Consider the following 15256-nt stretch of genomic DNA (forward strand, 5'->3'; position numbering starts at 1 on the left):
GAAACTATAAGTGGAAGTTCATTATAAACTATAACACATATCCACAAGGAATTTTATGACATCAATAATCTGAAAACAACTGCTTTGACTTTTGCTTTGCATTTTCCAGAAATAATCAGCTTTCTAGAGTTGATGAAAATAGAAAAGGAAATATAAAGTATTTGCCAAAACAGAAGGCAGAGGAAAATATTGGGAAGAATAGGAAAATGGCAGTGAGTAAAAGGAGAACAGAGATGATCTCACTGACAACATTAAGTGCACAGGCAGAAGGTGAAGGGCTTCTAGAAACAGGGACAAGGGCAGATTTTACTAATGAAGAGAGGAGAAGGCAGAAAGTGCCACAACCGGCAGTGAAGAGACTTACTTCAAGTCTATGTGACCTGGGGCCAGTCATTTTATGTGTCTGGGTCGCATGTCCCCATTTATGAAGAGAGAAGATTGGACTGTGTGATGTTGAAGAATCCTTCCAGTTGTTGCCTTCTATGGCTCTAGAGCAGGATCTTTTGTCATGAGATTCCATCTGACACACAACCCAAAAAAATCCAAGAAGCAAAAATGTTGTTTTTAAGTACAAAGAAACGATACATTTCTAGAAATAAGAAAATTAAAGTCAATAACATTTTCATATTTTTAAGCTCTGACTCCTGTGTTAGTCAGCTTTCCATTGCTGTGACAAAATACCCAAGAAAATCAACTTAAAGGAGTAAAGATTTACTTTGGCTCATTATTTCATAGGTTTTGGTCCATGGTCACTTGGTCAGGTGGCTTAAGCCTGTGAATGGGCCGTACATCATGGTCAAGTCAGAGGAAACTGATCAAGTCATGTGGGCTAGGAAATAAAGACAGAAAAACTTGCTTTCATAACAAAGCCCCTCCCCAAACCCATTAGGCTATGAATCCATAAATACATTGATCTATTAATGAAGTCTGAGCCCTCATGATACAATTATTTTCCCATAACCCCATCTCTGAACACTGCTACAGAGGAGACCAAGTGATCAATATGTGAGTTTGGGGATATATTCAGATCCAAACCATAATTGTCCCTTTACTGAAACAGTCACATATTTTATGAGAGTGACATCAAGTCACCAAAATCTGGCCCTATCACTGTAATCCATTCTCACAGTATACAGCAACCACTTTGGCTCCTTCCAGTCTGGCATATACAATGATGCCCAGACTTACCACCTCAGGTCCCACTCTGGGGTCTCTGACAGCCCTGAGATTAACATGCTGCTGCTCCCCGGTGAGCCTGACACATGTGGAAAGTGTTCACAGTCGCATTGGGAGCCCCAAGAGACCAACACATGATAATAATGTCATTGTTTATATCCCTATTTAAAAAAAAAAAAACAGTTTTAAGGGATAATACCATTTAGCATTATAATGTCATCCCTAATAACAATGCTATTTTGCTGAAGAGAGATAAGCAAACAGAACAGTGAGTGAGACAAAGCCACAAAGCAGGTGCTCTATCTCAGCACTCGGAAGTACCTCTGGACAGTATTTACTAAATTTCAACAACAATCAAGAGTTCTTCTTTGGATGTGAACTTGTAGGGCATCTTGCAAAAGTCTTCCTGCACAACCAGTGAAAATATGAATCATTTAAGAGACAAAACTCAAATAACAGCAAGAAAAGAGAAGAACAAGAAAAGAACAACCTTAACATGTGCTCTAATGTAAAAACCCTCATTGCCTTTTTAATCATTAACTCAGTACAAATTCACAGTGCAAAAAGGAATTTAAGAATTTCTTCAATCACTACCTCTGGTTTTAATATGGGGACTAGAAAATTTGCCACCAGGCTTATCATTTTTTTTTAAGTGATACTCATCATAAGGACATATTTATTGATGAATATTTTATTTGTTCATGTGAACATGGTGTTTAGTATTGTTATAATAAAAATGACATTTTTTCATTCATGGGGCATGTAAATATTTAACCTACATGATGTATTTATCTACTGATTATGTGCTTTAAAACTTGCAACCCAATAATTCATATCTCTAATACAGCCATTGGGGATATAAAAAGTTCTGAAATATCTTTATAATTCAAAATGTCTCATTTACCAATCAAACCTCTCAAATATGATCATTGCCTAGAAAAGATATCATGAAGACTAGCAGTTCTGAAAAGCTATAGAAGAGATTTATCTAATTTTCTTCTGAGAGGTTATGAATGATTACTATTTATCTCTCCAAAGTAATTAACAAAACAATGTGCCTCTTAAGTATCTTAACTTGTGATGTATCTCTGAGAACATCTCTTGATTATGAAGAGCATTTGAGCTACTCAAATGGTAAACGTAACATTAAATATTCTTTAAAATTTACTGTATTATTTGCTTGGTAATCAGCTGATAAATTAAAGGGTCAGATAAAAAAGGGAGTCTGCTAACAAGTGAGCACCATTCAGACCTCAGTACTTTTTTTGTTCTAATTAAATTGCACATATACCTTGAATATTGCCAATGGTATCTTTCTTTTCAGAAAACAGAGTTCCATGACACTGCTTAGCTATAACTGGTTGGTTGGGATTTAGCATTTCGGTGGATTACATCCATCTTCACAGTTATCTTGAAGGAGAGTAAAAGATAAGAAAGCCTTTGGGCATAATTTCAAAACTCCAGCACACAGGGTCAGAGTCTAGATTGTGGTGTGACATCTGCTGTTGGGTGTGAAAAGGGTCTCTTAACTACAAAGCCATTTGAAAGTCTTTCCCCTATAAAATAATTCACAGGGAAGAAATTATCTCCAAATTACATTATGGACTTAGAAAAAGAAAAAAAAAGAAAGCATTTACAAAGAATTTTAAAAGAAAGCATTTACAAAGAAACCAGCAAGCAACTGAAAATAGTTAGATGGCCATCAATCTTTCATCTTCTCATATAACACTATCCTTAATTCAATTCATGGTTGTTTTCAGGTGTGTATAGGTTGAGTGTTGCTTTCATGGATTACAATTGATAGTGGAATAGATGGATCGTCTCTTTTGAGATTCAAATGCAGACTATTAGGTGTATGGTGGTACACAAACAAACACATTGTGCTTTTTATAAAATAAGCAAATGTGCTCATCAAAATTGAACATTTAAGGGGCTGAGGTTGTGGCTCAGTGGTAGAGTGCTTGCCTAGCATGTATGAGGCACTAGGTTTAATTCTCAGAACCATATATAAATAAATAAAATAAAGGTCCATTGACAACTATACACACACAAACACACACACACACACACACACCATTTTAAAACTTTAACTTTGCCTGAGCTATTGAACTTATATTTTCATCATAACAAAAAATAGATTTAGAGATTTATATTTCTGCAAAAGACAAGAAAATAAAAAGAACTTGCATAATTTTATTATTTAATAAGCCACACATTTTTTTTTTTTTTTTTGGTCAACAATATGGTTTCTAGATACTTGCTACTGTTATAAAATGGTGTCCAACACCATGTCCTTCTTTGTAATTACCAATTTTCAGCTTGAGGATTTATTTCAGACCATGTTCACATTCTGTGTAGCTTTCCAAAAACAAACAAGGAAAAATTTCACCAAATCACAGGAAGTCATAGATGTGAAAAAAAAGGTCCAAGTCTTATTTCTAGATGAGGAAACTGTCTTCACATTTGAGTAACTCACCTGTGGTATCCTAGAACGTAAGCCACAGGTTCACTGAAACATCATGGTCTGTAGCATCACCAATAGCAGACCTTACATTTCCATCAGATACTTGTTTCCTTATAGAATGTTTTGAAAAAAAAAATGGTCTCACATTTATTAAATTAACACAAGCATGTTGGTGAAAACTTGAACTAAGGCACAAAATCATTCTCATTGCCTCAACTCTCCCCACACCCAGTTCTGCCTTCCAATCTCCATAGACCATTTCGGAGTTGTGTTCTCCTGGACTGTATGCTCCTCACTCACCCCTCGAAACAAAACACTCATTCTGCCGTTTTGAAAACTACCTGCTTGAAACTTTGTCTCTTACCTTAAGCTATAATGGAAGAGAATTTAAAATGTATTTGCATCATTTCCCACCGCCCTTTTCCTAAATCCTGCAAAATACTGAAAACATTAGTCTTAGTTTCTCCACAAGTCAACTTTGTAATTTTGAACACCATTTTTATCCTTCATTTCTAATCCCAATGCAGTAGCTCTTGATTCTAAATTTTTAAAACAACAATATTAACCTACCCACACTTCCATCTCTCTTTCCAATTCTGTTCCAAATATCACTCACAATCTATCTTTACTTTCATTTTTACCCATAAGAAAATCTTTTGTTATTTGTCTGTGGATGAAACCTAATGAAAACCATTAATCACCATTTGTAATATTACGGCTATATTGTAAATATTGTTCATTTCAGAGTCTACGAGTTTGCAGCAATCCTATTTCCTTTTACACAGATTTAATGACACAAATTCTAGGTGAATTTTTCCTGGAATCAAGTTGCAATGGATTCTTCTTCTCTTTCCTACATGCCTTTATTCATTCATTATTTATTTCATTCACTCATTCAGTGAGTATTTAGTAAACATCTGTTATGGGTGCTAGAAATTCAACAGTTAATAAAACAAAAGTCTCTGTATTCATGGAGCTTGTACTGTATTGGGGTGGAAAGAAAACACAAATACTTAATATGTGTGTTAGGACGCTATGCAGTAATAAATATTGTGAAGATAAAGGAAATAATTAGGGACAAGAGAACAGCAAGAACAGCTATTAAATGGGGTAGTTAGGCAAGGCTTTTGTGATAAAATAACATTTGAAGATAGACCTAATGGAAGCGAAGGAGTGTTGTGTGGGTATTGGTGGGAAGAGCAGAGAAAATAGCAAGTGCAAAAAGCCTTGAGAAGATGAAGTGATTTTAATGCTCAAGAAAAATCAAGAAAGCCAGTTTGAGAATATAAAGGGTGATTGCCGAAAGAACTGAGGTCAGACAGGTAGCAGGAGGCTAGATCACATGTCTTTGGACTTCGGACTTCGAAACTCTTAAGTGAGATGGGAAGCCATGGCAAGCACTGAGGCTCAAAAGCTATGCCCTAAAGGGTAGTGCATTGCCTTGCTGATTGCTTTGAACTAAAGGGATTTCTCTGACATTCTCTGACATCCTGTTTCTCCTTCCTCTTTCTCCTCTGAAGTGCAGAGAAAGCCTTTCTATAAGATTCCTTATCTTCCTAAAGATATATTCTCAAAAGAGAAACTCAATTGTCATGAGTACTTCTCCCCAGGAATCTAATCAACCAAAGGAGTTTGACTATTATCACAAAAAGGCCTAAGGTGGCCCATGCCCAGAAAGACTTTGTCACAGGCTACTACCTGTTACTTGGACCCATTCTTTTCTCCTGAAAACAATTTCCTCTCTTCTAAGTTACCTTTGAAGAGAGCAGACAAGCTTCACTGGCTTTGCAGGTGTTCACCCTAACCCTTCATGTGACTCCCCCATGCATATAACATATTTGTGTACCTTTTCTCCTTTTAATCTGCCCCCTATCAGTTTATTGCATCATTGAATTATTGAACTTTTAACAGACAGAGAGAAAGTTTTATTTACTCTTATGGAAGATCTTGAACAAATGAGTAACCTAAATCTGATTTATATCAGTATAATATCAGGAAGGCCCAAGTGAGAGATTCTGGTGACGTCCATCAGGATGGAGTCTGGTTAAGGCAGAGCCCTATAAGATTTTCTTATGTATTGGAAGTGGAATGTGAAGGAAAAAGAGAAGTTGTTAATTATAAAATACATCTGATTTTTGGTAGACTAGGTAGAGATGGAAAAGACCAGGTCAGGAGCAGGTTTCTGTTTTGCCTTGCATTTGTGGTTCCAGAATGATCTACAGACATGAGCTAGTTGGTTTCTAGGCCTACTGTACATTGTCACATGGACTTTCCTTTATCATTTTACTTGCCTTCATTCATTGTTTCTTACTTCCCAGAGGTTCTCCCTGCCACCCTGGAGTTCTGAAATTTTTGCTATATTCATCCTCAGGAACTTCCTATGAATATGAGCTGACATTTTTTCTGTGTCCTGAGTATCTGAAAACATCTTTAGATTTCTCTCACACTTGATGGCTTGATTTGGGTTCATTTGATTCTCAGCTTGGAAGATGTCAAGTAAAGGGATACTTGCTTAGCTCTGTAAGGATCCCGCGAAATGTCAGAGAAAGAGACCACCAAGTGACCACTCATGCAATTGGCAAAAGGGGATTTATTGAACCAGCATGCTGGGGCTCCATGCCCACTCAAGAAGGGAGAGCAGCCCAGAGCCCCGAGCAGGGGCTGAGCACTGCTTAAGTACACTTTTTGGGGAGGGTGGAGGGCTTTGTATACATCAGAACAAATCATCATGAGGCGCAGGAAAATTGAATAACAACTCCTAAACATGATTGGTTCATTCATTGGCGGGAACAGGTCAGGCTGGAGTGATAGGTCATTCCTAAGGAGGGGGTTACATTTAAACTGATTGGTCCAGGCCCTGCAATGCCTATGTGCGACCACACAGAGCCCTTATTACTGGGCAGTTCCAAGCATTGTCTTAACAGCTACAGAAATTTAACTCAGACCTTGCAGCTTAGAAACTTTACAACACCCGGTCTTTTATCCTTTAACTTTTACACTTTAACTTCAATTTCTTTTACCCTTACATTCCCCACTTCTTTTTCTGACTACTTTTAATCTTAAAAGTAATGCATACCGATTATTGAAGGGTTTCACATTTCATGAGTTGTTTTGCGTTCCCTGGGATCATTTTCAGCATGGCCTCCATTTTAGATTTCACTCGGTATTAGACCCCGATTTATCTAACTACACTGACTACCTAACTTAAAATCTGGCTTTATTCCCCCCTCTAATTTGGGAACTCCTCACTGCTGTAAGGAAGGGGGGGCAAAGAGAATCTTTCTGGCTTCTTCAGGCTGAAAAGGGACGGTGTGGGGCAAGCAGTTTGGAGTCCCCCTTTAATAATCGGGTCTATCGAGTGGTCCATGATAAAAGTCCAATTGAGAAGTATTAGACTGGAGGGCCATTCGAGGGATAGGTGGTCTATAAGAGAAACAAGAATTCATTAATTTACTGGAACCATATTGATGCAGCAATAAATGTCACAGCACAGGAATATGCCAATGAGTATAATGGCCAAGACAGAGACTAACAATGTTTTCCACCAGGAAGTACCAAGAACCAGAAGCTAAGATATTGTCTCCACGACAAAGTTGCTGAGGACATGGCTTCTATCTAAGCATATAAATCTTTAAGGATATTTGTCACCTTGCCAGAAATGTCAGGGATGTAAACACAACAACTAACATTTAGGTTTACAGATGTCCTTTTTACTAGTATGACCTATGTCTAATAGAGAAACCTTTAATTTTGCTACTTAGGGCTGGATAACCATACTAGCAAACACCAAGCCTACCTGTGTAGGTTAGGAATATCTGTGGGCCTTAAACTAAAAACTACTCTGGCAATTCCTTTTAATAGTTATCAGGCATTCCTGTCTGAGAATCTCTTTTATAGCCTCTAGTTTACTTATATTTGGAAGTTACATTTAACTATTATTATCATTTAAAATATCTAGGACCAGCTGTGCTTTGGCTTTAACTATCTTTGCTAAGTGTTTAAGATGAAGCAAGTCAAACTGACTTTTGTTCTTATCTATTGTCAACAGTCAGCTGAGTTTCCCTGGGAGTCCTCGGGGAACTTCATTGCAGCTTCTCAGTTCTGCTAGTGTCATTTACCTTAGGATGGGTCCAGGCCTTGCTTGAACATGTGGCTTCCCTCGGAAGCATCAGGGATGTCTCCCCTTTCTGATGACCCTCCTCTTTACAGCAAATGCACCGATCGGCTTTTTGCCCTCCACTGGTCTCATTAATCTCCCTGCTCAGGAGGTTATGTGGCCTAGAGTTTCAGAGCCCTTTGGAGAAGTCCCCTATTCCCTGATTCAGACTGACTCAGAGGGCAAGAGCCAAATTTTTAATTTTAAAACTTAATCTTAAACATCCAGCAAATAAGTTAACAGCCTTCTATTAAGAGCACTGGGCTTTAATGTCTATCTCTCTATCCTGTAGGTGATAACTCCTTATCTTAAATTAACCCAGGTTGTGTGTTCTTAAAGCAGTACCTCTTTAAAACATTAACAGGCAATCCTTAAACCATCTATAAACAAACTACAAAACAAAACTAACTAGGGTAAAAACATATTTAGCTTATATAATAGCTACCTTGAATTCTGGCAGGGTTATACATCATAATTCCCTGTTTGAGATCCTAGTAATCTTGGCAAAAAACTACTTTTAGACACAACTTTAACTGTACTGAAATCTGGCCTACTTCTTCCATAGTCACTTTCACATGTAGTGAGATGGGACAGAGCCTTATCTCAAGTAAGGCAGGGCTCTTCATAAATCTTAAGTACTGTAGTTCTGAAACTGATCTTTGCTTTTCAAGCATCATTTTACAAAGCCTACATAAATTGTTGTTCAAGTTTACATGAACATTAGCTAACACAACATAATATCACATTTAAAACATGAATTAAAGGCTGAAAGTTTTTAACCTCTTGTAGAAAAGTTGTAATGTACTTTTGTGTTTTGCAATAAAACCTTCACACAGATTAGGCTCTCATTAACTTAAGAATACATTTAAATTGTATCTCAGTGTAAAAAGTAACATGGAACTGTACATATCTTATTGATAACAAGTCCAGTTGTAGAACACAAATGATATAAACAAATCTCCAACATGTTTTTCTTTTAAGCCTAAAATTACCATACAACTTTAGAACACCAGCTTGATATAATGTTCTTTTGAAGCTTCTACCTTACAGACTTGTATACCTGGAAGATATGAACACATTAATAGCACCATAATTACATTGATGTTTTTATATTGACCAAGGTTAGCTTTTAAAGTAACAACATTACAATGTTGGAAAATAACAGCTGTTGTTTAACCATAGTTGTATAATCTTTAATTTCTTTAAGATTATTTGCTCAAAAACTTACACACATAACCAACTTACACAAACCTTTTTTATCACTTACTTAAACCCTCTTAATTACTTAATCACATAGACTCTCTTATCCAGAAACACATTTTCCCTCTATTAAATCCATATCTAAAACGTTCTAGTTTTTCTTTTCCATCTGTTAACCTCCTTCTGTTCACACTTTAAAACAATATCTGTAAATTTCTGAATTTAAGCAGATTATTTTATAGACATCAACATTTTATCTGTTTACCCAATTTAAATTGAACCATTTGAATCACGTGAATCAAAGATATTTGGATCCATTTTTAATTTTTTTTTTTATGAGCGCTCCTCATCTGTCAATTGTCATATCACTGCAGGATATATGGACATACACACATACAGACATTCCGACATACAATACATAACACAAGTGTAACACCCCAGTAGCTTTTTCAGGTGAAATCTCCATTGCAATGTTTCAAAACTCCACAGTTGATCAGAAAAACATTAACCTAGGTCTGTAGGACCAAAATCATGAGCTCAAAAAAAAAATACAGAATCTAAGAAAAAGCAAGAGTCCTAAAAAAAAGATGACTGGCCAGTAATTAATAAATACCATATAATGTACTTTTTGGTTGGGGTCTAGTTTGAGTTCAGGTAAAAAGACACTTTAACCTGTTTTTTTTTCCTTGGGCCTGAAATCTGCCCTCTGTTGAGCCCCAGGCTTCTTCTATTTGCATATCACCTTAAGTCCTGGCTGAGGTCTGGAAGGAACTGGGAAAACTGGAATTCTGAGCAGAAACCTCATGACTAAGGCATTTTAGCTATAAGTCATAATTTCTAGGTTTAAGATGTAATTTTTAAAATTTTATATCTTTATATCTTTTTACATTTAGAAACACTTGCTCACGCAAAACTGAAAATAGGATCTTTTTCTGATAATATAAAGGCCACCATCAGAGGAAATTTCCTCAGAATCATTAAGCTGCTTCCTTTGTTCTGAAGTTCCTAAAGTAGTATTAAGTTTTATCATGTATATCCAAAATTAAGCCTTAAAAATTTCCAAGACTGTTGCTAATTAATGTCATTTCAATAAGCCAGACCAACGTTTTAATTTAGCACCCCCCCCCTTTTTTTTTCTGAATCTTACACACTGAGGGGAACAGATATCATATCATAATTTATTATCTTTGCCCAAGTTAATGCACTGGAATACCTAGTGGAATTTTCTCAGGCTACCCAGTTCAAAATTGAAACTTTCTAATTTTTTTTTTTTTACCCTAAGTATTTAAGTTTTCTAGCATGAACTATCTGAAATCAAACTAAACAATTGCTTAAACCCAACTTTTAACTGCAAGATAGTGCAATGCTTTAGAAACCCATTCAGATACCAGATTGTTACAATAAAAAATCATCTTTTAGACACACATTTAGCCAAGATCATCCCCAAGAAACAATCTATAATAACCTTTAAAATAGAGAGACCAGATAAGAGAAAAATCTCTCCAGGTTTTTAACTTCCATTTAACTATGACTCCTATCAGTGGCACCATAGATTTCCCCATGAGTGGACCAGATGTTTTCACAGAGGGGCAACTATAGGTGTAAAATCAAGGGTCTCAGTGTGACTGACTTTACTACATTCAGTGACCCTTCTTTTTAAGTGGACAGAGATGGAGCAATCCTTACAGTGCAGGGAAGAATGAGGAAATTCCCCAAAGCAAAAATGGCTCTGGCAGCTGCTGGGAATCCTCAGTTTCCCTTTTAATTACAGGATTAGTTCCTCTGGCTTGGTCTGACCCCAGGCACTAGGCATTTCTCACATCTCCTAACTTTTCAGTAGTCAGCTTCCCAAAAAGCTCATCTTCTGCTTGCAGTTGTTTCGAGTTTGAGAAAAGTTTAAGCAAGATATCAAAGTTTTTAGACCCCAGGCATTTCCCTCTGCAGTGGGCGTGCTCAAGCCAACTACAGGAAGAAAACACTGCTTCCCTAATCTCGCTTAACAAAGGGGGGTAAAGTTTATCAAAGTTCTTTAAAACATAGCTAAGAGAGGTGTAAAAAGTGAGAACAGAAAAGCTGGCGGTTCTATTAACTTTTGGTCCCTCACAGGAGAAGCATTAGGTTAAAATTTAGCTAAAGTTACTTCCACACATCTAAGGCCGTTTGGAATTTGGGACTCTGCATCAGTCCAAAGTAAAACAATGCCATCACACTTAACAGAGACACAGACAAAATGACACACAAAGATCATCATGCAGCTCCCGTTAGTTCACAACCCCAAGATCTACAATCTTGTGACTCAAGGAGAATGGAGGGAAAAGGGGGAGGAGCAGAAGGATTGAGTGATAGGATCTTGGGGGAAGGGGTCGGAGTGGAGGCAGGGACCAAGAAAGGCTTCAGGGACAGAGGCATGGAATGGCTTTGTCCCATACTGGGAGTTACTCAGGCAGAGACAGGGACAATACAAACGTGACACAGAGACAAGGACAAACAGTAAACGGTTAACACAAGTTCAGAGGCAAAGATTAAAGACAGACTGTGCATCCAATCTGAGAAAAAGAATTGCCAGCGAAACCAAACAGGTTGGCAGCAGACTACAAACGAGGGCACTCTTGTCCCTCTACCAACTGGGGGCACTTTCGCCCACCCCCCCCCGAATCCTCTAAGGCGTCCCTTAAGAGGGGTGGCCTGTGGATTAGGACACGTCTGTCACCACTGCCAGGGAGAATTTACACTCTCCACTGACGGCCACGCTGCCAACCCAACCAAACCAATCCAAGCCAAAGACCAAACCTGAACCAAAAAGCTCTGAGAACTTACGCTCTCCATCGAGCCAAAAACCAAAAAGCTCTAAGCGATCGCAAAGGAAAAACAAGAAGGAGAACAAGGAGGAGAAGAGAAGGAGGAAGAAGAAGAGGAAGAGGCGTCTTACTTACCCCCTAAAGGAGTCCATTGGAGGTCTCCTTGTCCGGCAATGCGCTTTTCCCAGCCAACGCACCAAATGTAAGGATCTCTCGAAACGTCGGAGAAAGAGACCACCAAGTGACCACTCATGCAATTGGCAGAAGGGGGGGATTTATTGAACCAGCATGCTGGGGCTCCATGCCCACTCAAGAAGGGAGAGCAGCCCAGAGCCCCGAGCAGGGGCTGAGCACTGCTTAAGTACACTTTTTGGGGAGGGTGGAGGGCTTTGTATACATCAGAACAAATCATCATGAGGCGCAGGAAAATTGAATAACAACTCCTAAACATGATTGGTTCATTCATTGGCGGGAACAGGTCAGGCTGGAGTGATAGGTCATTCCTAAGGAGGGGGTTACATTTAAACTGATTGGTCCAGGCCCTGCAATGCCTATGTGCGACCACACAGAGCCCTTATTACTGGGCAGTTCCAAGCATTGTCTTAACAGCTACAGAAATTTAACTCAGACCTTGCAGCTTAGAAACTTTACAACACCCAGTCTTTTACCCTTTAACTTTTACGCTTTAACTTCAATTTCTTTTACCCTTACAAGCTCCATTGTTTTTGATTTTGCTCATGAGAAGCCACTTACCAGTTTGATATTATTCTTCTGCAGATGATCTAATGGCTCTTTCTGGAAGTCTTCAGAATCTTCTCTTTTTCCTAAATGTTATAAAATCTCAGTATGTGCACAGTGCAGGTCTTTTCACATGGTGTTGGAGACTCAGTGGAACCTTCAACTCTGACAACATAGATGCATCTGCTTATGGAAATTCTCTGGTATTATTCCTTGAATAAATTTCTGTCTACCAATTACTCTGTCTTTCTGCAACTTCTATTAATCTGATAGATAGGCATATTACATTGATCTTCTGTCTCTTATCTTTTCTCATATGTTTTATGTCTCTTTTTCTCATGTTCTGAGGCAGTAACATGTATTTAAATCCCAACACTTCTGTTGAATTGGCATTTCAGTGTCATATTTATGTTTTCCAGGAGATGTTGGTTTTTAAATTATTTTTTTTGTCTACCACCTCACACCATTTTTAAAAACATCGTCTCAAATCTCTGAATTCCATTAGAGAAATTATTCTGTGGTGACTTTATTGTTTTTTATAAAGACTTTTTTTCTGGATGTTTATATTAGTCTTTTAATTTCAGTGACTGGTTTTCCAAAAGTAATAATCTCTGACTTTATACAGAACAATTAAGTTTCTTCTCAAATAGCTCAGTTAATTTATTTTGAGAAGAAACCTGCAGTCTTCTTCCTGGACAAGACATCTCACTCCTAGACATTACATGCATGGAAATATGCAGGAAACAATGTTCAAATGTTCTACATACACTCAGCCAACACCATCCTTGGACTGACTATGCTTTCTACCTGGGATTTCTGAGTCTGGGCTCTTTAGAGGTCTACAGGGTAAGCAAGATTCTCTCTGGGCCAAGTCTTCCTCCTGATACCATTCTTCCTGCTTTGTGTTGTTTTCAAACCCAGAAATTTATTTTGGCCATATCTCACTGGAGTCTCCTTCCAATTTTTAATTGTCCAGTATATCTGTTTATACAATTTTAAGGATTCTTCAAAAGAAAAGACAGGGAAGAGAGGGAAAACCCATACAGTAAATTCATCTTATTGAAACAAAAGCTTTTAAAAGTGTGTCCTAATCCTGAGTGTCTCTCCCCAGCGTTTTCTCCTTTAAATAGAAAGCATAGTGGATTATGTAACTATTAAGACAAATGAGTATAGGACACAGCCACTTACTTAGGGTGCACTTCTTGAATGCATACAAACATTGCCATAAAAAAGACTAATCTACCCACTAATCCCAATCAACCACCCACTGCAAAGTGATGGAAATAAAATGACAGGTATTTAATGCCATTAAAATGGTTTAATCTTACAGTGTCTTGTAGGATAATGGTCTGTTCAGAGTAATTCTGATTGTGCCTGTTGTTATTATGCTGTTAATATTACTAAATTTAATATCAATACCCACCGAGAGGCGATGGTTATTTTTCATGGAAACTCCATGGTTCCAATTTGTACAATTGGATATTAAATAACTCACAAAAATAACTCACAACAAAGGGCACGAAGAAGTAATTTGTGTGTCATAAATTGGATAATATGTTACCACCGAAAACTAAAAGCAACTGAATATGTTTTATGTTTATGAAAGAAAGCTGTCTTTGAATTCTACTAATTTGACTAAATTCAGTCGAGAGAGAAAAGAAAAAACAAAGGCAGAGATGAAGATGAAAAAATGGGAATAAAGGTAAGCAAATTTCTAGTTGTCTGTCTCCAAATAAAAAGATTTGGTTACAGCGTCTCTTCTCAAGCCATTGTTTGTGTCTCTAAAAATAATCTCATCTTTAAGGAGGCTTCCATATATAGTTGTTCTGTAGGAAGCCCTGGGGGCAAAGGAGAGACTTTGACTTACAGGAAAAGCTAGCCTGAGAATCGCCCCAAGGCAGAAGCCATTACACACGTCTCTTCCATCCTTTAGACAAGCAAAAGGCAGCGTTTCCCACTGATACACATCAGCCCACAACTTGGCTCTCATTAGCTCTAAGCCTATGGAAGTCTTCAGAAGCTTAGATCATCCCACCAAGCTCATTAAGTGTTTAAAATTAGGCGTTCTTTTCATGATGAGCAACAGGAGTTCTTTCCATAGCACAGATGCACAGGTACAGATATACAGATATAGATACAGATACATGAATGCACACACACACACACACACACACACCAGACACTTGAACTTGGGATCCTCTCAGCCTAAGTCTATCGCTTTGTTTAATTCCTAATTCTGAAGTTGTTTAGAGGTGGAAAGTATATTCAGTTAATAGTATCATCAATGCTAAAATCATGTAAAATAATATTCCTCCAAGGGGTTAGGGATTCATGAATACACCTCTGATTCAATTTTGTTTTATCACAATGTTTAGGTTTTTCAAATTCCATGAGACCAGAAAGTAAAATTGCCTGGGCTCTCTGTGTTGTAATTAGAGCCAGGAAATGTCCAAAATCTTCATTTATGTCAAATTAAGGCAAATATCCATGGCACTAAAGCCCACTAAAATGGTTCTGTTTAATGTGTTGCATATAACTTGTAAGTTTCTGAGAAGCAAAAAGGGCAACTCGGGAGGCAGGTTGTGTTCATTTGCAGTAAAAAGATATCCTAAAGAAAAAGTCTCACTGGCTGATTCTCAGCTCCAAATCATGGGTCAGCTAGTGTCTCAACCTGGTAACTCTCCACTGCTTCTCTCCCACAATCCCCCAAACTATCAGGACAAC

The sequence above is a fragment of the Marmota monax genome, unplaced genomic scaffold (genome assembly GCF_021218885.2).
Source record: "Marmota monax isolate L192 unplaced genomic scaffold, Marmota_monax_Labrador192_F-V1.1 WCK01_AAM20220418_F8-fsc00070, whole genome shotgun sequence".
Taxonomy (NCBI): Eukaryota; Metazoa; Chordata; class Mammalia; order Rodentia; family Sciuridae; genus Marmota; species Marmota monax.